Source organism: Herpailurus yagouaroundi, unplaced genomic scaffold (genome assembly GCF_014898765.1).
Source record: "Herpailurus yagouaroundi ecotype Mexico unplaced genomic scaffold, PumYag 77, whole genome shotgun sequence".
Lineage (NCBI taxonomy): Eukaryota > Metazoa > Chordata > Mammalia > Carnivora > Felidae > Herpailurus > Herpailurus yagouaroundi.
This window is the reverse complement of record NW_024412388.1, coordinates 57,048,037-57,056,292: the sequence shown is the minus strand read 5'-3', so window position 1 is coordinate 57,056,292 and position 8,256 is coordinate 57,048,037. Positions and strand designations below refer to the sequence as shown.

General features: G+C 37.9%; 1 long non-coding RNA gene across 4 annotated transcripts in view; it reads right to left on the bottom strand.

Moving 5' to 3' along the window:
- Positions 1 to 8,256, bottom strand: part of LOC121027298 (uncharacterized) — a 28,307-nt gene that overhangs the window by 8,997 nt on the left and 11,054 nt on the right. The window lies entirely within an intron of this gene.

Genomic DNA, 8,256 nt, shown 5'->3' with positions numbered 1-8,256 from the left:
AAGGAAGGAAAGTGCAAATACCTTCGGAACCAATATTCTTGAGTATGTGAAAACATGGGATGCAGTTTTCACCATATGTTTCTATTCTATCATTGGCAATAATTTGACCTCATATTTGGTGGAATTAGAGATAGTTCTGAAATTTTATATCCTGGCAACCTGTGTACTTCTCCAACAGATATACCTGCCTTTGATTTTGAAGGTAAAGAGTGTGTGTGTGTGTGTGTGTGTGTGTGTGTGTGTGTGTGACATTGAAGCCTTTCTAGGAGAGAAAGCTAGTTTTAATATTAAACTCTTAACTGAAAGAAATAAAGTCAGTTTCACTAAAATAAACTTCACAGTTCTAAATACAATAAAGTACAGCAACTAACAATCTTTTTAACAATCTTTTATTACTCAAAAATAGCTCTTTTATTGACTCAGAATCTTATTTCTTATTTTCTAAGAACTAGGGGTGGGGGATCTACAGATTAGCTGTTATCTCCTGAAAACTTCAGAATGTGCATGGAGGAAATGCAGAATGTATAAGACAAATGAAAGTAATGATGATTTTTTTCCTCATTATAAAAACAATTTTTGAATCAAAGCATAGATTCATATACACTGGTTGATCTCTGAATTGTTCTTCCATAAGCAACTAGGAGACCAAATTATATGAAACAACTGTTTTTAGACAATGGGCTGTAGGTAATATGGGATTGTGATAACGGAGAAAAGGGGAAACAAAGGTGGTGAGACTTATGATTACCCCTAGATTACTACCTGGAGGCAACTGCCAGGCCACAGTACAGGGAGAGAGAACCAAAACAAAGCCCAGTGTCTCACTACATTTAGTAGCTGGAGGCCAGAGTTCAGGATGACTGAAGAGCTACAAAACAACAAAAAGCTCTAGAGATCTGCAGAATAGTCTAAAGGTTTTTTCTGAGTAATAATTGGGGCTGTGTGAAGGAAATCATTTGAGTACTATTCAACAAGACCAACAAAAGAATAACATAAGCAGTAAATCAAATAATCCCTGGACCTCACTGAGCTGGGAATAGTTCATGTTACCAGCCAGAATAGAGCTTCTAATACATGGGGCATTGGATAGCATCTTCAGGAGAGTTATGCTTTACTAGTGGGACCAAATTAGCCCTAGAATAAAAACTGGTTTGGATTAACCCTAACAAATCTTAAAAACAAGCCTCAAAATGTTCAAATTAATTGATCAAGTAACTTCCTGTGTGCCACCATAAGTTCCACACTTTTAAAAATAAAACAAAACCCAGCATTCAACAATGTAAAAATCACAATGTCCAGCATCTAATAAAAAATTACCAGACATGACTTACTATGTGATCATTTCATAATATATACAATGTTATATCATTATGTTGTACACCCAAAACTAATATGTTGCATGCCGACATACTTCAATAGAAAAATAATAGTAGTAATAAAAAGAAAAAAATTATTAGACATGCAAAGAAACAGAAAAAATATACATAACCCATAACCGGGGGGGAAAAAAATCAGTCAATAGACACTTACCTTGGAATGACAGATATACTGGAATTAACAGACACTTTAACAATTATTATAAGTATATTGTAGGATATGAATGAAATAGGGAACACAGTGATAGAAGATATTTAAAAAGATCCAAATAGAAATTGTAAATATTAAAAATACAATACCCAAAATGAAAGATATATATAATGAAATTAAGAGCAAATTAGACACAGCAGAAAAAAAGATCTGTGAACTTGAAAACAGCAATAGGCACTACCCAAGATAAAGAGAAAACAAAATGAGAAAAAAGCACAGAGCCTCAGTGAAGTGTGTGAAACTATGAAATTGAGTATGTGTACAACAGGAGCCTAGGAATGAGAGAAGAAAAAAGGAAGACATAAAAATTATTGGTCAAAAGTAATGGCATTTCCTCTAAATGTGATGAAGACCACAAATCCACAGAAACTCAGGTAACCCCCAGCAAAAGAAAGAAACCACACCAAGGCACATACTACAATCAGGTTGCTGAGAACTACTGATAGAGAAATCTTAAAAGTATCCAGAGAGGATCATCTGGGTGGCTCAGTCGGTTAAGCTTCTGACTCTTGATTTCAGCTCAGGTCGTGAAAGCCCTGTGTAGGGCTCCACACTGACATCTCAGAGCCTGCTTGGGATTCGCTCTCTCCTCCTCTCTGCCCCTCCTCTGCATGCACACGCACACTCTTTCTCTCAAATAAACATTTTTTTAAAAATCCAGAGAAAAATATAATTTATACAGGAAAATAAAAATAACAGTAGACTTGTAAAAAAGCAATCCCAGAGAACAACTGAATGATACTATTTTAGATTTGCTATTCTGGCTGGGAGCTGTTGGCAGTTCACCAATAAAAGTCTGGGCAGGGACTATTAGTACCTTACCAGCCACCAGTGATAGTCCCCTCATTATGAGCCAGCCATTGGCTGATCTGACTCTAAAACTCAATTTTAGTCATCTTCCTGGAACTAGTGTTAGTTCTATTATAGGTCATGTTCCCCATATTTTGAGACAAATATTTGCATAGAATATTACTGGAAAGTACTCTCGGGAACACTTGTAAGAAAGTGATGGAGTTGGGATGGGGCAAAAGAAAAAGTTGAACTACAGTGCAATTGCAACAGAGGCCTCAGCCCCTCCCATGAGGGGCTCTGAAGCTGAGATGGCTCTTCAGAATTGTCCCAAACAGAGAAAGTGCTAGGCCTTTGTACCTTTATGTAAACCAGTCACTGAATATGGGTTGATTCTGAAGAGGTGTAACCTTGAGTGAGACAACTCCCTTCTGCCAAGCATACAGTTCCTAAAGAGGACTGCAGCCAATAGTCCTGGCAGCTGGGGGAATTCATGACATAGCAGTGAATGGAGGTCTGCGTGGAACACCTCATCCTCACCACAGAGGATCCCTAGCATTAAAAAGAACAAAAAGTGGCAAGGGGTTGGTGGGGAGGATTTCTGTTAATATGAGACCAGAGAGAAAGGGGGACGGAGAGAGGAGAGGTTGTGAAAATCAGTTTTCATTTAGTTTTTACTTTAGCATTTACTAATTTTAATTTCTCTTGTTAAAAAGTTATTTCCATTTATTGTAGATGATTTGGAAACAAAAGTTTAAATCACCCATAATCTTACCAACCAGATACAGCCCTATGAAAAATCTTGAAGTTCTTTCTCCAGGACTTTATGTCTTTTAATGATTCAAGAGAAAGTAGCTCTTTTTTTGTCTTCTAAAACTTCTATGGCTGGTTAGGATTTAAGATTGGTAATAAATTTCCCAAAACTTCATGCCGAAGCTAAAAATACAATGATCAAGACCTGCCATTCTTGTTCATTATGTACAATGTCTCAGATTTTTACATTTGTGGGCTTTCATCAGCTCTCAGGTTACTTGGAAGTTCTGAAGACTGCATTCTGTCTCATGATTCTCACGATCTGATTTGTCAGGCAGCACCTTATGCTCAAGCAAAGAGTCCAAATTTCTTTCTCTTCCCCAGCTTAATTGATACTCTTGTGTCCCCTCCACTAAGACTCATGCCACCTATTGCTAGGCTAGAAATTATCAAGCACGATACTCATTGTTCATTAAACTGAAAATCAAATTTTAACATCAAACAATAGGTTGGAAGGAATCACCCAAATGTTGGTTGAATTTAACTTTTGGAATCATTGTTGGATAATTTCTACAATGACTATCTTTTGTTTTGTTTATTTAAACTATTAGGAAGTTTGATTTTGGTGACTCATGGGCAGCAGGGCCATCTGCAGGTCTCCTCTGATGCAGCTCTAATTAGTCCTGAATTGTCTTCTTAAAAGGGATTCGACTCTACTGAATATTTATGGCTTTATAATGTCAAATACAAAGTGATATGAAGCACAAATTTAAGAAGCATAAATTTACAGTTACAAATCCCTGTTAGGGATTTTTTAACCCACTGAGCTAATATCAATTGTCGTATGTATAATTATAGCCAAAATAATAAACATAATGTATCGGACCTTCAATATATATGGAATGAGCATAAATATTGGGATCATGCAGGACTGGGTTCTAATTGTGGCTCCATTACATTAACATTTTTAATCTTTCTGACATGCAGTTTCCATATTTATAAAATGAGAATGATACTTCCTTCTTGACATCTTTGAGAGCCCAAATGAGATAACATGTATAAAGTGCCTGGCATAGAATATGCATACAATGTGTCCCAATGAACAATAGTTCCCTTTCCCTTAAAATTAAAACAAACACGTAAGAAAATCTAAAGACTATTTATTGCCTTTGTACCCAGTCTGTTTAAGAGTTGTAAAATATACCATTACCTTTTGGGGGAAAATTGAGTTTGAAGGAACTGTCTTCTTAGGATACTTATTATCCACTGTGCCCTCTGTTTTCATTTTTATGCCTTTTACATTTTAAATATATGTAGATAACTGCAAAGAACTTTTCCTCAAGATAATTACAAGCAATTGATAAACAGTACATGCTGAATTGGGGGGATATGAAGGCTTATTTTTTAATGTGTATATCCTTGTAACTGTTTTAAATTCTATCATTTTTTTCCAAGTGAAAACAAATAAATATAAATATCTGGAAAAGGAAAATATATGAGATTATCCTTATATAAAATATAAATGAGGGGTGTCTGGGTGGCTCAGTTGGCTAAGCATCCCACTTCAGCTCAGGTCATGAACTGTTTGAGTTCGAGCCCCATGTTGGCTTGTGTTGACAGCTCAGAGCCTGGAGCCTGCTTTGGATTCTGTGTCTCCCTCTCTCGCTGTCCTCCCTCCCTTGCTTGTGCTCTCTCTCTCTCTCAAAAATAAACATTAAAAGGGGCGCCCGGGTGGCTCAGTCGGTTAAGCGTTCAACTTCGGCTCAGGTCGTGATCTCACAGTCTGTGAGTTCAAGCCCCCCCCACCCCCACCCCGTCCGGCTCTGAGCTGTCAGCGGATTCTGTGTCTCCCTCTCTCTCTCTCTGCCCCTCCCCCGCTCACACTCTATCAAAAAATGAATAAACATTAAAAAAAACTTTTTTAAACATTAAAAAAAATGATAATTCCTTCTCTCCACCCTTCAAGTCTTTGGTTCTACATGGAACAAGACAGAAAAGGAGAAGGCTTAACTGAACAATTCAGATTTGGGATAAACTTTCTAAATTCTTAATATATACTCTCAAGGGAACCCGAATTATGTAGTAGACAATTATTTCTCTTTGCAGACTTTTCTACCAAGAACTCAGAAAAATCTTTGCCTTGGGGGATTTTATCATCTATGTAGAAAGCTGACACAAATACAGTTACCTTGGTAAATACTACACCAAGACAAGATCCTTTGCTTATCCAGCATTTAAGACATGTTGGAAGCATGAATTATGCTATGATGATCCATAAAGTCCAGGCTGAGCTAAAAGAAATATAGTAAAACCTGTGCTATCTGGAAAACACAGGCCAGAATAATTAGTAATTAATCATTTTACTACTGGTTTCCAAAGACTTCCGAATCACATTAATTGGCCTTTGTTAACATCTACTATGTTATTGTGTGTTATTTACAGTAACAGTCACCAGTCCCTCTCATCTTCACCTGACTGAATCAGACTGTGTCCTTAGTACTTAGCTGAGGCAACCCCTCCTCTATGAAGTGGCTCTCTTGTGTGTGTTCCCAAAAGACCCCATGCCTATGTCCAGTACTAAGCTTACTACAATTTGTTAAAATAATTTGCTTACCTGTCTGTCTCCTTCCATCAAACCATGAGCTTCTAGAGGCTAGGAACTGTCTTGTTCATTATTATCTCCAATACCTATCAGTGCCTAGCATACACTTAGGAGAGATTCAAGAGATGTTAAATGAAATAAATAGCTAGCTGCATGGATCTGTCTTGGGCATGGGGCACCAAAGTCTCTAAATGAGATTTTATAGAATAAATGTTTCTGAAAAGCTCTCTTGTACAGTGTCTATGATTTTCACAGAACCAATCAGTTTTTGATCCTCATTATTCACAACTCCATATTTGTGAACTCATCTGCTTTAACCCTCAAACTGACACTTGCAGCACCTTCACGGTCATCCCTGGACATACCCAGAGCGGCATAATATTTGAATCACCAACTCGCATGTTTCCAACTAAGGTTGAACAAGGTGACATTCTGCCTTCTTGTTTCAGCTCTCATACTCTAAGTAATCGTCCTTTTTTTGCAGTCTACGTGGTGCTATGTTTTTTTGCATTATTGTGCTTTTGGTCTGTGGCTTCACGTTTAAAATTAACCCCAAGCATAGAGCTAAAGTGCTATCTAATGTCCCTAGGCATACCAAAACTGGAATGTGTCTTACAGAGAAAGTGCACGTGTTAGATAAGCTTCATTCAGGCATGAGTTATAGCACTGTCGGCTATGAGTTAACGTTAATGCATCAACAACATATATTAAATAATATATGGATACTCAGTATCCATGGTGACTTTATAGAACATTATTGCAAATAATGAGAATCAGTTATTTGCATTGCCATATGTTTACAAAGCAGTGGAGGTGTCATTACTGATTTTTCCCCTATACATTTCTATATTTCCTGTATTTATTACAAACATGTACTAATTTTATTACAAGGATAATATTTTTCAGAATATATATATTGTTGGAGATAGTGTGGTATGATGAGTACAAAACACTGATTTAGCAGTCAGATCCGGGTTTGAGTTACTGTTCTGTCATTAACTAGCCATGTAACTTTGGAAAAGTTATTTAACTTTTCACAGCTGTTTCCCCGTGTGTAAAACAGGGATGATACTATGTACCTTGGGGAGTTATTTTGAGAGTTAGAAACAATGTATCTAAAATATCCAGCTCACAATGTAGTACACAACGCACCCTCAATTAAAACACAGCTGTTAATATTATTAGCTTTCTGCTGGGACCAAATTGCGGAGGCCCAAGCAAGCCTCAGAGGCTCACAGGACTTGGGGCATTCATGTTTCATCCCAATTACTAACCCCATTCACAAGCACAAGTTTTACAGATTCGGTGCTTCAGCTTCTTTCCACTTGTGTTCGTTCTGTCAACTATTTTTTTAGTGTCCAAATGTGCAAGAACTTTTCCAGTTCTCTTTTCTGATGTGCTAAATCATGTGATTTAGACCTTTGTGGAACTACAGTGACTTTGACCTCGGCTTATATACCCCATCAAATACCAGGATATGGGAGCTGGGACAATTAACTCTAAAAGGTAGCAGGTAGCCTATTTTAGAAAGAGCTTCTTTTTAATCAAGTCCCATCAGATATTTGCTTAGGTACAGTCCCAGCTGTTTGCCTTTTAAACTGTTTAATATGTGTGGCATGATAGTGCTTGATTTTCCCACAATGACCTCCCAAAGGTGTTCTACGTACTTCTTCCTTTTAAAAATTCATATTCTGCTCTCTCTCTACCAAGCTGGGAAGATTAAACTACCAGTACATTTATGAGAGTCTAGCCTGAGATGGTCAATAGGATCTGACTGTTGTACAGATTTAGCATACTTCTAAATTGGAAGCTCTATTTCAAAAAGGAATTTTTGAGAATAATTGAATCCGCACCTCAGATAAATTTAATAAGAATGACTTGGACATAATTCATGACAGAATTCATGCTTCTAAAAATAAACTCACAGTGGGAGTTCCACTTGGTCTCCCATACAGGGAGGGGCAGCAGTGTATTTCTGTGTGTCCCCCCCCCCCCATCATGATCTCAACTGTGTTGTCCTGTTCCTTAGTATAAGAGCACTTGAGATGTCACTATCTGTGTACCCATGTGTTGTCCAAGAGGCTGACAAAATCCCTCCACGCATGGCTCAGTGTGCCACTGCTGCCATTACCAACACAGCTTTGCTGACCTCACCCTTCAGTGTTTTCCTCTTGTCTCTGCTTTTATGCTGCATTCTGCTTTTCTCCTGCACACTGAAATGGCCTCTCTATACATCCTCTTTGCTTTTGCTTCAGCTCTGAAGCCATGTTGGAGAGACTATTTACCTTTGGGAAATGATATTCTTTTGCCACCAACCCCCTCACCATGTGTTTCTTCTGTAACACACCCTGGATCTTGGGAACAGGAAACAGTAAGTAGTTTTTTTCATTCCAGAACATCCTGGGCCATAGCTACACAGCAGGGATCAAAGCAGGCACACATCAAAAACACCCCAACCGAGAGGAGCAGCCCTCAAGCTTCAGCGCCTCTGGCTCTTGTTATCATCACTGCCTGTGAGTCATGTG